The 15,706-nt window shown below is 35.2% G+C and overlaps 1 long non-coding RNA gene across 1 annotated transcript in view; it reads left to right on the plus strand.

Moving 5' to 3' along the window:
- Positions 1-12,594, plus strand: part of LOC129047872 (uncharacterized) — a 184,043-nt gene extending 171,449 nt beyond the window's left edge. Inside the window, exon 8 of the long non-coding RNA XR_008509726.2 lies at positions 12,468-12,594. This is a non-coding gene — a long non-coding RNA (uncharacterized LOC129047872). The remainder of the gene's footprint in view (positions 1-12,467) is intronic.
- The last annotated feature ends 3,112 nt before the right edge of the window (positions 12,595-15,706 follow it).

The raw sequence follows: 15,706 nt of genomic DNA on the forward strand, positions 1-15,706 counted from the left end.
TACTCAGCAATACATAAAGATACACACAAACACATACATGCCCATTGATATGGTTTGACTCTGTGTCCCTACCCAAATCTCATCTCAAATTGTAATCCCCACGTGTCGAGGGTGGGGTCTGGTGAGAGGTGATTAGATCATGGGGGCAGTTTCCCCCATGCTGTTTCATGATAGTGAGTGAATTCTCATGAGATCTAATGGTTTTATAAGGGGCTCTTCCCCCTTCACTCATTTGCTCTCTCTTGCCTGCTGCCATGTAAGACATGCCTTTCCTTCTCTCTTGCCTTCTGCCATGACTGTAAGTTCCCTGAGGCCTCCTCAGCCATGTGGAACTGTGAGTCAACTAAACCTCTTTCCTTTATATATTACCCAGTCTCAGACAGTTGTTTATAGCAGTGGGAAAATAAACTAATATACAAACATACACACGTATAGGAAATAAAAAATAAAATAAAATAAATCCAACAGAGAGACTAATGAACAAAATTACACATAAGTCTCAAATCTAACTCAATTTTTCAGCAGTCACTATAATAATAATGACCCGTTCCACAACTCAATGAAATAATCAGATACAATTAATTAGTGTCTTAAGTGAAACACAAATCCTAAAAATGACATAAAAGAAAAAATTCTCTTATAGGTCACATTTGATATCATGTTATCAATATAAGAACATCCTCAACAGCATACATTTCTTAGAGACAAGTCTACATTTTACATTAGAATTTTTGAAAAAGTTCCTCCGATTATGTCAAAGTAAATTCAGAAAAAGAGAAATTAAAAGTGGGGGGGATGAAGTATGGTGGCGTTTGATGAGTTGCAGAGAAATAATGAGGTCCACATCTGTAGCAGATGACTAACATTGTAGTTTAAGATAAGCCACATTGTAATGCTTTTTAGAGGAACAAGTAGATTTTAGATGCATTGGTCAATCAACTGGATTTGATGAGTATTAAGTATCAGTTCTATTCCCTAACAAGCATCTGAGATACAGATATTCTACACTGTCAGTAATATACAAAGCCATAAACTTTACAAACAGGTTGAGTTGAAGTAGATTAAGATTCTTTTGTTTGAAAACAGTAGAATTTAAAAGTGTTTTGCTCCTAGGCAAAACACTAGCTGCAAGTAGTGCAAATATATATATACACACTCATAAAATAATCTTGCATCTAATCTTTTTATGTACATGAATTTTAATGGGAGAAATGTCTCTTAAAGATAAAATAGTGGAAGTTAGAGAAGGCAAGGAGACACTTAAGAATGATGCAGGTCTAACGTTGGTACAAGAGAAGCAAGGCACAACAAGGATTAGGTAGGAAGAGTTTTAGACTAGTGAACAGTCCAAGAAAGTTTTGTCTAAACCAATAAAGAATCCTAGATCTGAAGTTCCCATTTAAAGAGGTCTCATATCTTATATAAATAGACTGGCGTTAGTATTCTCATTAAGCTCAGACACTGACTGGGAGCAGTCTGTAGAAGCATGTCTTCAGTGTAAATGCAGTGGTTAATTCAAAAGGATCACATATGAGACCATCAGTCCATTACATTCTCTGCAGCAGAATATACATGAGTGGGACATTTTCATGTCCACCACAGGAGGCTTGTTATGTATGTAGAAAACATATTTCTTGTGACTGGCAACATAAATAATACATGATTGCAATATGAATTAATACTATCTGTGTGTTGTAAAATCAACTTCTAAGGATAAACTTAAAATATTTACTGGTAGGTAGACTCTCAGTCAAGTAGAGAAGAAGATGTAAACCTTCTCTGAATAATATAACTTAAAACAGCCTTCATTAAATTTCATTTTAAAGAAAAGTAACACAATCAAAATTACAAGGTACACAAATGAGTAAGGAACCATGAGTGTAAGCCTGTAGAAACAACACACAGTAGAAAATAATATGTAAGAATAAATTTAGGTTGTATGCAGTGTCTCACATCTGTAATCTCAACACTTTGGGAGGCTGAGATGGGAGGATCACTTGAGCCTCGGAGTTTAAGACCAGCCTGGCCAATATAGCAAGACCCTTTCTCTAGAGTTTTTTTTTTTTCAGTTAACCAGGTACGGTGGCACAAACCTGTAGTCCCAGCTACATGGGAGGCTGCGGTGGGAGGATCGCTTGATTCCTCAAGGTTGAGGCTGAAAGGAGCTGTGATGGTGCCACTGTACTCCAGCCTGGGCAACAGAGAAAGACTTTGTCTCAAAAAAATAAATAAATAAATATAAATAAATGAATTTAGATATTAGAACTATTAGAAAACAAGATATGAGATAATTATACTTAATGTGTTTAAAATATAAAAGAGATAAAAATATGCACAAGATATAGAATATTATAAATATAAAAGATTGAAAAAATAATAACTCTAAAATTGGAAAATAATTTTTAAAACTCAATCAATAGATTAAAGTAGGTGTCAGCAAACTATGGCCCATGGGCTAGTTGCCTGTTTTTGTAAATCTGTTTTATTAAACACAATCATGCCCATTTGTTTATCTATCATCTATGGCTGCTTTCATGCTACAATGGCAAAATAGCATGGTGGCAACAGAGACCACAGGAGCCAGGAGTCTGACAGACAAGTTGACACTCTGGTACTTTTAATAAAAAGACTCCTGGATTAAACAGATGATTAGATTCAGCTGAAGAAAGAATTAGTTCATTGGAAGAAAGGATCAAAGAAATTATCCTGCATGCAACACAGAAGAGACAAAGACATGGAGTATATATGAAAGGGTTGATATATAGGGATGATAAAAATAAAAGAAAATATCATATACCTAAATGAAGTTCAGAGGGAGGAAAGGAGAAAGAATGGGAAAAAGGTCCTATTAAAAGAGAAAATGGCTACAAGTATTTTCATAGTTATTCAAAGCAAACAGTCCTTAGCTCTGAGATTTCCAAGAAATCACAGGAAGACACATGAGAGATCACCAAAGAAAATATTTCTTCAAACAAGCCAAAGAGAAATGAGAGATCAACTACAAAAGAATTGCAATCTGAAAGAGGAGAGACTTCTCAGTAACAATAAAAACAGAAGACAATGGAATAATAGCTCCCATGTGCTAAGATAAAATATCAGGGAATATAGAATTCTATACATAGCAAAATTAGATTTTGGTAATAAGGACAAAAGAAAAACCAGGTAATATAGTTCAGGTCAGGAATATGATGCCTGATGAAAAAAGAATATTGAACAAAAACTTTGGTTAATATGGGGTAAATCTAAACAAACTTTGAATGTAGTAGAAATAATAATTATGTTTAACATATATTAGGGGTCAAAAATCAGACTAAAACATTTCTTGAAACATACTTGAAATCATAGCATATGATAGCATTTAATATGAGAGAGGCTAATGGGTCTTAAAGTATTCTAAGATCATTGATTTTCAAGAAGAAAATAAAAGCGGTTTAATTTTAGATTTTGCTAATTTAATTACAAGTGTAAAAAAGAGCCAGAAACCATAAATTAATGACATACAACACTTAACTTCAAAACAAATAAAAAAATAGAATGTGAAAAAGGGAAAAATAAGTCAGGAAACATGCTAGTGAAAGAAACAGAAAAAAGAGTTTGTTTAGTTAAAAGCATGTGATAAGATAGGAGTAATGAATCCAATTATCAATCATATCAATCATGGTAAATATAAGTAGACTAAACTCTTCAATTAGAACGCAGATTTTCAATGGCCAGGCGTGGTTGCTCACATTTGTAATCCCAGCACTCTGGGAGACTGAGGCAGGAGGGTTGAGGTCAGGAGTCTAAGATTATCCTAGCCAACATAGCAAGACCCTATCTTTATTTTTTTAAAAAATAATTCAAACTGGAATTTAAAAAATAAAATTCTGTCATATGCTGTTTATGCTATTGATAACTAAAATATAAGAAATTTTGAAATCAAAGGGCTGCAAAACATAAAGGGAATACTATCTATCCAAAAGAAAGATATGTAGTTACATTAATATCATGAAAAAATAAAATTTGAGGCAGAAACCAATACTGGAAATATAAAGGCAATTCATAAACTTAAAGGTTGCAGTAGGATGATCTGGTAATTATAAACTTGCAATTATTTAATAACATAGCTTCAAAATATATAATGACAAATTTAACACAACTACAAAAATAAATGGTCAAAGCCATGTTTCTTACGAAAATTTTAAACATGTATCTCTCAGTAAACCATGGATCAAGCAAACCAAAAATCTATAATGATGTTATTTGAATGTCAAATTATAAAGCCTAAAATAATATATGGATAATAAACATTAGGCTTATCAGAAAACATTCTCTTCAAGTACATATGGAAAGACATTTGCAAAAATTGGCCATGTGCTAAGATTTAAAGCTATCCTTCAATTTCAGAAAATTTATATTGGTCAAACCAGCTTCTGACCAGAGGGCAACTAAGTTCATTTAATAAAAAGCAGACAAGGAGCTTAGAAGATACAATCTCTTTGGAAATTTATATAGCATACTTCCAAACAAACCAAAAGTCAACTGGGAATAATGAAATATTGCAAATACTTAAAACTGAACAAAAGTAGAAATACTAAAGTAAAATATGTTAAATTTTAATAGTTTCTTAATCACATAGCCACAGTGACTGAGCAACTATTAAAAGTAATGGCAAAAACTGCAATTACTTTTGCACCAAAGAATAATTTGTTGATTTAATCTAATTTTAATTAATTTGAAATTGAATTTAAATAGCCACATGTGGCTAGTGGCTACTGTATTGGACAGCACAGATACAGAGTATTTCCACCATCGTGAAAAGTTCTATTGAACAGTGAGGATCAAGCACAGAGGCTGTGTGTGTGTGAGAGTGTGTGTGTGTGTGTGTGTGTGTGTGTTTCTGTAAAGAACCAGAGTAACACCTTGTTGGTCTTTTGGTCTCTGTTTCACTTTGCTCTTGTAATGCAAAAGCAACTGTAGAGAATACAAAAATGAATAGGAGTGGCTGTACTAAAATAGATTTTGTCTGTTTGTTTTGATTTTGTTTGAGACAGGGTCTCACTCTATCACCCAGGCCTGAGTGCAGTGGCACAATCACATCTCTCTGCAGCCTCAGTCTCCCAGGCTCAAGCAATCCTCCCACCTCAGCCTCCCGAGTATCTGGGACTACAGGGTTGCACCACCACATCCAGCTAATTTTTGTATTTTTTGTAGAGATGGGGTTTTGCCATGTTGCCCAGGCTGGTCTTAAATTCCTGAACTCAAGGGGTCAGGAGTTTGAGATCATCCTGGGCAACATGGCAAAACCCCATCAGCCTTGGCCTCCCAAAGTGCTGGGATTACAGGCATGAGCCACCATGACCAGCCTAAAATAAAATTTTATTTCCAAAAAGGCAGGCAGCCAGGCAACAGACTGTAATTTGCCAATCCCTGATCTTAGAAGAATATGACAGAGGAAAGCAGTCCTTCTCAGTTCTCAGTATTCCAGATAAGGATCTAGTATTGCTTATCCAACACAGTGACAAAAATTTGAGTTTATAATTTTTGTTATTTAGATGCTATACACCACTGGATAGTGAAGAAAGAAAAAACATAACCTGTTCTACTCTCCCATCTCCCAAAAAATGACTCTGAGAATTGAATTCCTTTAAGAAGAAATACAATCTCAAGGAAAAGAACTCGAAATGAAATAGTCTAAACCATCTTGTAACTTCCCTAATATTTGAATATTCTGTTTTCCAAATCCAAATCAAGCTTGATTGTGTCATCACTAGAATCTGAAGTAGAACCCTCTATCAGCTTCTTGTATCTCACATGCTTTTCAAAGAAGCATGTATCTTCTCTATTGAATGATAATATGGTAAGCTAGTTGGTTGATGTCAGCCTGGACAGTTTAGATTTACTTTTGCTATACAGTAATAAAAAAAGAAAGGTAGAAAAGATGAAACAAAAATAAACAAGAATGTTATCCTCTGGGATATTCACTGTGGAGAGATTACCACTGAGGTAAGTCACTGACCTATATCGAAGAGTTGCTCCTGAGAAGTATGGGGCTATTGTTAAGAAACAACACAACCTTGTAAGGTGTAGGTGGAAGAAGCCTAGGAACAAACCTGAGAGTGAGAGTTCAGTGAGATAGGAGACAAGGCAAAAAGTAACCTGTCTTTATGGCCCTCTAGCCATTCCCCACTGGGGCCTAAATGTCTATTGTGGTTTCAGACATAGATAAGGAAGCTGTTTCTGATCCCCTGCACTCTCAACCTTCTTCCCCGTTTGTTGAATCTGCCACCATTCCAAACACCTGGTAATTTGACTTTGGTTTTTATTTTCATTTATTTATTTATTTATTTATTTATTGTAGAGATGAGTTCTCACTATGTTGCCAAGACTGGTCTTGAACACCTAGTCTTAAGCAATCCTCCTACCTTGGACCTCCAAAGCACTGGGATTACAGGTGTGAGCTGCTGCGCCCAGCTTAACTCCAGTTTTTATGTGTTCCCTCTTTTCAAAGTTCTGTTTTATTTTGCATAACCAGTTTTCTGACTCCTAATATCCCTGATTCAATTTAGCAAGAAGAACTGAGCTCTTTTTCTCTGAAAATTAATAGTGCAGTGACTATCTCTGCATGGATTATTGTTACTTATTAAAACACAGCTTTCTCTGGACCTGTCTAATTATTTCTACCTACTGGTAATGATTCTCTACTTAAATTCCATGGGCCAGCAACACAGAAACACTCTCAACATTTCACTTAACAAATTTCTCATCAAAACCGAGATTCTTAGCTAAGCCAATAATTATTCTTTATCTTGAAACAACAAACAGGATACCAGACATTCATTACTTTGTTAATAGCTGCTTCCTATTTATACACCAGCTCTTTTAATTTTTTTATTTTACTACAAACAGCAACAGATGCACAAAATATTTTGGCAATATTATCACTAAAAATATAATTTTCACTAGTGATAAAATATGTTGAAATTTTTGTCTGAGTAATGGAACTGATTAATTTTTTGTTGTTGCTCCTTTTCATGGACTTTCTACATTTCTCTGTACAGATCAAGTGTTACTTTTATCATGGAGGGAAAAAGTAAAGTAGTCTTAATTTTTTTTAAAAAAGGTCAGAAATCTGTGGTCAATATTTGTATATTGATATATCTAGTTGTTCTAATGCTACCTTTTAAAAATGTGTGTACTACCAGAAGAAAAAGGTCTATCTTGAGAAGAATAATGGAAGCTGGCAGGCGTGTCTAAGTATATAAAATCTGACTTTATTTTAAGTTTTTTTCAGCCATAGGTACAAATGTAGGAAAATTAAACCAATTCAGTAAGTTTCCTTCATTTTGTCTTTAAAAGCCACAAATTTGCCAGAATGTTTTTGTTGCTTTGTTGTTTTTATAGCAGGTTGCTTTGAAATGGCATTTCTTAATTCGGCAGAAGTGGTTTTCTAAACATACCTCTATGTGTGCTCTTAAGTGTACCTATATGTAGTATACCAGGAAAAATATTATAAAACGCAGAAAAGTTCTCCTTCATAGGGTGTTTTATGCTTATCAGTAGCTAATCAAAAGTTTCAACTTACCCTTAGAATGCTATAGAGAAAAACAATAGGGAATATTCTCCAGTTGCCAAAAATACAATCCATACTTTTTTACTTTGAATAAATTGCAGATGTTTTTCCCAAAGCAAAATATGTATTCTTTGGAGCTAATCAAGGTAGACCTTATGAATTTTCTAGTGGAGAAAATTGTGTTTAATAAAGCCTAAATAAAATTACTCACATAGAGTAATTGTGCGGCCCCACTCAGGAAACCATGCTTTTCCCATAGATCTTTGCAACCCACAGATCAGGAGATCCCCTCATAAGCCCATGCCACCAGAAGACAGAAAGTTAACAAAGATATTCAGGGCCTGAACACAGCTCTGGATCAAGTGGGCCTGATAGATATCTACAGAACTCTCTACTCCAAAACAACAGAATATACACTTCTTCTAATTGCCACATGACACTTACTCTAAAATTGATAACATAACAGAAGTAAAACACTCCACAGCAAGTGCAAAAGAACTGAAATCATAGTCTCTCAGACCACAGAGCAATCGAAATAGAACTCAAGATTAAGAAACTCACTCAAAACCACACAACTACATGGAAATTGAACAGCCTTCCCCTGATTGACTCCTGTGTAAATAATGAAATTAAGGCAGAAATCAGGAAGTTCTTTGAAACTAATGAGAGCAAAGAGACAACATACCAGAATCTCTGGGTCACAACTAAAACAATATTAAGATGGAAATTTACAGCACTAAATGCCCACATCAAAAAGCTAGAAAGATCTCAAATCAACAACCTAACATCACAACTAAAAAGTAGAGAACCAAGAGCAAACAAACCCAAAAGCTAGCAGAAGACAAGAAATAACCAAGATCAGAGTGGAATTGAAGGAGATAGAAACACAAAACACCTTTAAAAAATCAATGAATCCAGGAGTTGGTTTTTTGAAACAATTAATAAAATAGATAAGCCACTAGCTAGACTAATGAAGAAAAGAGAGAAGACTCAAATAGATACAATCAAAAATGATAAGGGGAATATCACCCCTGACCCGAATAAATACAAACAACCACTAGAGAATACTATAAACAACTCTTTACACATAAACTAGAAAATCTAGAAGAAATGGACAAATTCCTGGATGCATGCACCCTCCCCAAACTGAACAAGTAAGAAATTGAATCCCTGAATACAACAATAAGGAATTCTAAAACTGAGACAGTAATAAATAGCCTAACAACAACAACAACAAATCCCAGGACAGTACAGATTTAGAGCTGAATTCTACCAGAGGTACAAAAAAGAACTGGTACTATTTATTCCAGAACTATTCCAAACAATTGAAAAGGAGGGGCTTCTTCCTAACTCATTTTATGTGGCCAGCATCATCTTGATACCAAACCTGGCAGAGATACAACAAAAAATGTAGACTTCAGGCCAATATTCATGATGAACACTGATGCAAAAATTCTTCATAAAATTCTGGCAAACCAAATCCAGCAGCATATCAAAAAGTTTGTCCACCATGATCAAGCTGGCTTCATCCCTGGGATGCAAGGTTGATTCAATACACACAAATTAATAAATATAATTCACCTAATAAACAGAGCTAAAGACAAAAACCACATGATTATCGCAATAGACACAGAAAAGGCATTCAATAAAATTCAATGTCCCTTCATGTCAAAAAATGTCAATAAACTATGTATTGAAGGAACATACCTCAAAATAATAAGAGCCACATATGATGAACCCACAGCTAACATCATACTGAATGGGCAAAGCTGGAAGCATTCTCATTGAAAACCAGCACAAGACAAGAATGCCCTCTCTCATCACTCCTATTCAACATAGTATTGGAAGTTCTGGCCAGGGCAATCAGGCAAGAGAATGAAAAAAGGTTATGAAATAGGAAGAAAGAAAGTCAAATTATCTTTTTTTGCAGATGATATGATCCTACATCTAGAAAACCACACTGTCTCAGCCTAAAAGCTTCTTAAGCTGATAAGCAGCTTCAGCAAAGTCTTAGGATACAAAACCAATGTGGAAAAATTGCTACCATTCCTATACACCAATTTCAGGCAAGCAGAGAGCCAAATCATGAATCAACTCCCATTTACAATTGCTACAAAAAGAACAAAATACTTAATAATACAGCTAACAAGGGAAGTGTAGGACCTCTTCAAGGAGAACAACAAACCACTGCTCAAGGAAATAAGAGAGGACACAAGCAAATTGAAAAACATTCCATGATCATGGATAGGAAGAATCAATATTGTGAAAATGGCCATATTGCCCAAAGTAATTGATAGATTCAATGTTATTCCCATTAAACTACCATTAACATTCTTCACAAAAGTAGAAGAAACTACTTTAAAATTTATATAAAACCAAAAAAGAGCCTGAATAGCCAAGACAGTCCTATGCAAAAAGAACAAAGCTGGAGGCTATCCAACTTCAAACTACACTGCAAAGCCACAGTAACCAAAACAGCACAATAGTAGTACAAAAACAGACACACAGACCAATGGAACAGAATAAAGAACTCAGAAATAAGACCGCACACCTACAACCATCTGTTATTCGACAAACCTAACAAAAACAAACAATGGGGAAAAGATTCTGTATTTAATAAATCATGCTGGGAGAACTGGCAAGCCATATGCAGAAAATTGAAAGTGGATCACTTCCTTTTACGCTATAAAAAAATTAACTCAAGATGGATTAAAGACTTAAATGTAAAACCCAAAACTATAAAAACCCTAGAAGAAAATCTAGACATTACCATTCCAGACATAAGCATGGGCAAGGATTTCATGGTGAAAACATCAAAAGCAATTGCAACAAAAGCAAAAGTTGACAAATGGAATCTAATTAAACTAAAGAATTTCTGCACAGCAAGAATTATCATCTGATTGAACAGACAACCTACAGAATGGGAGAAATTTTTTGTAACCCATCCATCTGACAAAGCTCTAATATCCACAGTCTACAAGTAACTTAAACAAATTTACAAGAAAAAAACAATCAGCCCATTAAAAAGTAGGCAAAGGACATGAACAGACACTTCTCAAGATAATACATTCATGTGGCCAACAAACATTTGAAAAAAAATCTCAACATCACTGATCATTAGATAAATGCAAATCAAAACTACAATGAGATAGCATCTCATGCCAGTCAGAATGTCAGTTATTAAAAAGTCAAGACACAACAGATGCTGGTGAAGTTGCAGAGAAAAAGGAATGCTTTTACACTGTTGGTGGGAGTGTAAATTAGTTAAGCCATTGTGGAAGATGGTGTGGTGATTCCTCAAAGGCCTAAAACCAGATATACCATTTGACCCAGCAATCCCATTACTGGGTATATACCCAAAGGAATATAGATCATTCTATTATAAAGAAACATGCACATGTATGTTCATTGCAGCACTGTTCACAATAGCAAAGACATGAAATCACCCAAATGCCCATCAATGACATACTAGATAAACAAAATATGGTACATATATACCATGGAATACTATGCAGCTATAAAAAGGAATGAGATCATGTCCTTTGCAGAGACATGAATGGAGCTGGAAGCCGTTATCCTCAGCAAACTAATAGTGGAACAGAAAACCAAACACCACATGTTCTCACTTATATGTGGGAGTTGAATGATGAGAACACATAGACACATGAAGGGGATCAAAACACCCTGGGGCCTGTTGGGGCGGGTGGGGGTAGGGAGAGCATCAGGAAGAATAGCTAATGGATACTGGGCTTAATATCTAGGTGATGGGTTGATCTATGCAGCAAACCACCCTGGCACACATTTACCTATGTAACAAACCTGCACATCCTGTACAAGTATTTCAGAACTTAAAATATAAGTTAAAGAAAAAAAATTACTCACATAAAGATAGATGTACTAATTAATGTAGGACAAAGAGTTAGATTGTATATATCTTTAAATGTGATACTACGTGCTGTAAATTCTTCAACAGAGAAACAGTTTCTTTTTTACTGGTTCAAAATGCCAATATTGAATCCACATTGCCATCATCAATGTGGAGGTGAATGTTGAGTGCCCCACTCATTCTTAGAAGAGTTGTAGAACTATCTCAGAATTGTCTGGAAGGTTTTCAGTACCCTTGATAAATGCATGTTTCCCAAACTTTAGGAGGAAACAGAAGCAGGTGTATGGTACGAGCAGGAGAAAAAAAGGAGCTACAGTTCCAGGGACAGATGTTCTGGGAAATTATATTTTAATATGGAGAAGAATCCTCAAAAGAGAGGAAGGAGATGTGATCCAGTATTAATGTATTTGTCATTCTTTGCCAGCAATCAAACATTGTGGTTTTTCTTCATGCCCTTCCTTATCTGAGCTTTCTGCCTGTTTGTATTTCACTATTTAATGCTTTAACCTGTGGTTTTAGACCCCATCTTTCCTTTGCTCCATTATCCTAAAGTAATTTTGTAAATGTTTTGATGTTACCAGATGTGTGAGATGAATTGCTTCCCCACAAAAATTCATATGTTGAAGTCCTAACCCTCAGACCTCACAATGTGACTAGACTTGCAGATAGTGTCTTTAAAGATTAGGTGTCATAGGGGGTGGACACTAATCCAAAATGACTGGTGTTCTCATAAGAAAGAAAATCCAGACACAGACATGTACAGAAGGAAGACTTGTGAAGACATAGGGAGAAGATATAGGGACAAGAGGGCCATCTACAAGTCAAGAGAGAGGCCTGAAACAGACTCTTTCCTCACAGCCATCAAAAAAGAACAAACCTTCCTGACACTTTGATCTGATTCCAGCATCCAAAAGTATAAGAAAGTGAATTTTGTTGTTTACACCGCAAAGTCTCTGGTACTTTTTAACAATAGCCCTAGCAAATTAATATTTCAGATTTTCTGAATTTATTAAAATTTTCATGCCATAGGTTGCTCGCCTAAGAGGATCCAGTTGTCAAAATTGCCTTAATTTCTGGAAGTGTTGGAGTTAAGTTTAAGAGTCTGGACGTGATGAGTGGTTTGGGGAAGAAGGCACAATTCTGCCCCAAGACGGACAAATTATATGTGTCATCTGCTATGTGAACATGATAGTGAAAGGCTGTCCAAGAGACAGCAAAAATAAACCAGAAGTTTTACCATATGTTCTTACTATAGATGAAGAAAAAGTGTCTTCTGCGAGACCCAAAAGGAGCAAATCTTAGAGAGCTTCCACTTATTCCCTTTAGTGGGTAATACTGAAATGCACTTCTGAATTTAAAAGAAGGTAAGGTCTTGGAAAATAGTTACTAATTCCAAATAAATTAAAACTTAAAAGAGTTCTTAAAATGAGAAAAACCAGGCCATCCTCCATTCTGGTAAGTTGAGAAAAATGGTTGTTTTTGTCTTTTTTATTACATTTAAAATCAATGTGAGGCCTATAAAAAAAGAAAACAAAATATTTGCTTATTAAGTAAATCAGAAGGTCACTGACAATATTCAGTTAAACTAAACATTAGATTATCACCGTTAACTACTTCTCTCTCCGTCTTTAGCATTGTAAGAACATTTACCTTGGAAGTTTTTCTGGAACTCTTACTGGCATTGCTGTATGTTGCTCTATGATTTATAGAAGGTGAAGCGTAGAGCAATTTTGGTAATCTTCCTTGTCAAAGTCAACAACAGTCCCTAAATTAAGCAAATAAAAACACAGGATACCCAGATAAATTTGTATTTTACATGTATTTATATTTTACAATCATGTCTTCAGCATATTTATGTCTCCTGCACTATTTGGAGTACACTTACAAAAAGTTATTCCTTTGTTATGTTTCAAATGTATCTAGGCACTGTATATGTTATCTGGCAACCCTGGGTATAACTTCCATTTCGACAGGAAAGGTAATAGTCTCTCACTCTTTCTCACCAGGGTGCCTCTCTTTTATGTTAGTTGAGATTTTATAGCTTTACATCCAAAACTTAAAAAAAATACTCAGGAAATATTGGAATTTACAAAGCATTGTCTCACATCAGCAGGATATTAAGTAGTATGTCACATGGCAACCAATGAGGTTCTTGCTATCAACTAATGAAGTGGTTTGGGGTGGAAAACCCTGTACATTTTAATGGGCAATAATATCTCAATTCCCTAGGAAAGTTTGAGGCCAGCCTGGGCAACATAGTGAGACTTAATCTGTGAATGTTTTGTTGACTGAGCGAGCATGGGGTAAAGTCTGTGCTACCCGCCTGTATTAGTGGACCTTGGCCGGCCCAATTTCTTGATAACTCATTGATGGAAACTTTGGCCCTTCCTGACTTTAACTTTGCATCTACCTGTGATTTTAGGATAATAGGGGGGTGGAAAAACCTCTCAGCACTGTTATATAACTCAAGCCTACTTTAAATATGTTGAAATGGGTTCTTCATTTTTTATAACCTATAAATATGTGTGTCAAAATAATTTTCCCATAAGAACAATGATAAAACAGCTTATTGTATCATTTTCGGGGGACACTCCCAACTAGCTGGTTACTTGCCTATTTATAGGTTAACTTATGTAGTTCTCAAGATACATTTAACCTCTGCCACCACTCCTCCCCAACTAGAGTTGTTCTATGTTAAATGTTAGATTTCAAAGTTAAACTTTAAGATTTGAGTAATACACCCTTATATTTATGTTTCTTAACTAACCCCCATGGCTTGGAAAAAATAAAGAGTGGAAAGGTTGTACACCATTCTAAAATATAACTCATCCCCACAAATGTACTCCAGAAGAAAAGCTCTATCTTCCAACTCTATTCCATAGTAAGAGTAACTGCTAAATGTTCTCTCAAACACTGTGTTAGGCTCTTTATAGACACAGGTATAATTCAATCTTCACAACATGTCTATAAGTTAAAAGTTATGATTGTAATTTTACGTAAAATGAAATTAGACTAAGAGAGGATAAAGAGGTTAGAAAGTGGAGGAACCCTTATTTGAAAGCACATATATCAGAAAAACCATGTTTGTCTGTCTGTCTCAAAAGTTTGGATTTCTAACTACTTCCTAGTGCTTTTTTTTTGTCCTGTATTGGATCTCAGACTTCGCAGGATCCACTGCCCCAAACCATCAGCAATGATTGATAGTTGGGGGATTCTCCACTCCCATTTTCTATCAGATGGAGCAAAGAGAAAGGTGGTAAAATAGAAAAGAAAGTCTCAATCTCATCAAAATTGACGAAGGACATTTAAATTTCTTAAACTCTTACTCAGAGTAATATGGGGATGTCTGCTGGGTAAGATCTATAAGACCATTAGTACAGTATTAATGGTGAATTTTTTTAGGTATAACACATGTTAAATGAGCTTTTGTTATCAGGTGAGGAATCTACCTTAATTGCTAACATGCAAAGATAAGGTCCACACTAAATACAAGTCAATAGTGTGGACCTTATAAATGGGGCTCCCCATTGTGGAAATAAGAAAGTTATTTTGGCTTTTATTCCCCCATTTTCTCAAAAAGTTAAATCAAGACCCCTGTCCTTTGTCCAAGCAATCAAATTAACACTAAATTGAAGTGTTGCATGACCATCACAGACACAAGTATGACCTCACACCTACCAGACCAAGAAGATGCCCACTTCTGACCATGTCCTGCTTACATGAGGTCAAAAATAAAATTGGATTGGTTTTGAATATACATCAATAATTAAAAATACTTCAGGGTACACTCAACAATTTTAGTATTGAATTTTTGTCACATATCTATTTCTGAACTCTTTTTTTAAAAAAATTTATTAAATTTTTTATAGAGTCGAGGTCTTGCTATGATGCCCAGGCTGATCTTGAACTCCTAGGCTCAAAAATTTCTCCTACTGTGGCCTCGCATGTAGCTGGATCTATAGGAATGTCAACCACACCCAGCCGTGAACTCTCAAAATACAATCTTTTCATAAGTTGTAGTCTGTTTGCTTATTTATGTAAATTGCTCTTGTTTGTTGCTCTTGTTTATTTATGTAAATTATGCAAGGTTTGGGTGTATGTTCATGAGTGTTCCTGTGTATAGAGGTAAGAAGAGACATTATAAATAAATGAAATTCAATGTTTATAGGTATAAATAAAAGCAAACGAGTTGGAGCCAGACTGAAATCAAGCTATGTCTCAACCACTGATTAGCTTTGTGATTTTGGGCAAGTTCCTGAGAAACCCTT

Source organism: Pongo abelii, chromosome 13, assembly GCF_028885655.2.
Source record: "Pongo abelii isolate AG06213 chromosome 13, NHGRI_mPonAbe1-v2.0_pri, whole genome shotgun sequence".
Taxonomy (NCBI): Eukaryota; Metazoa; Chordata; class Mammalia; order Primates; family Hominidae; genus Pongo; species Pongo abelii.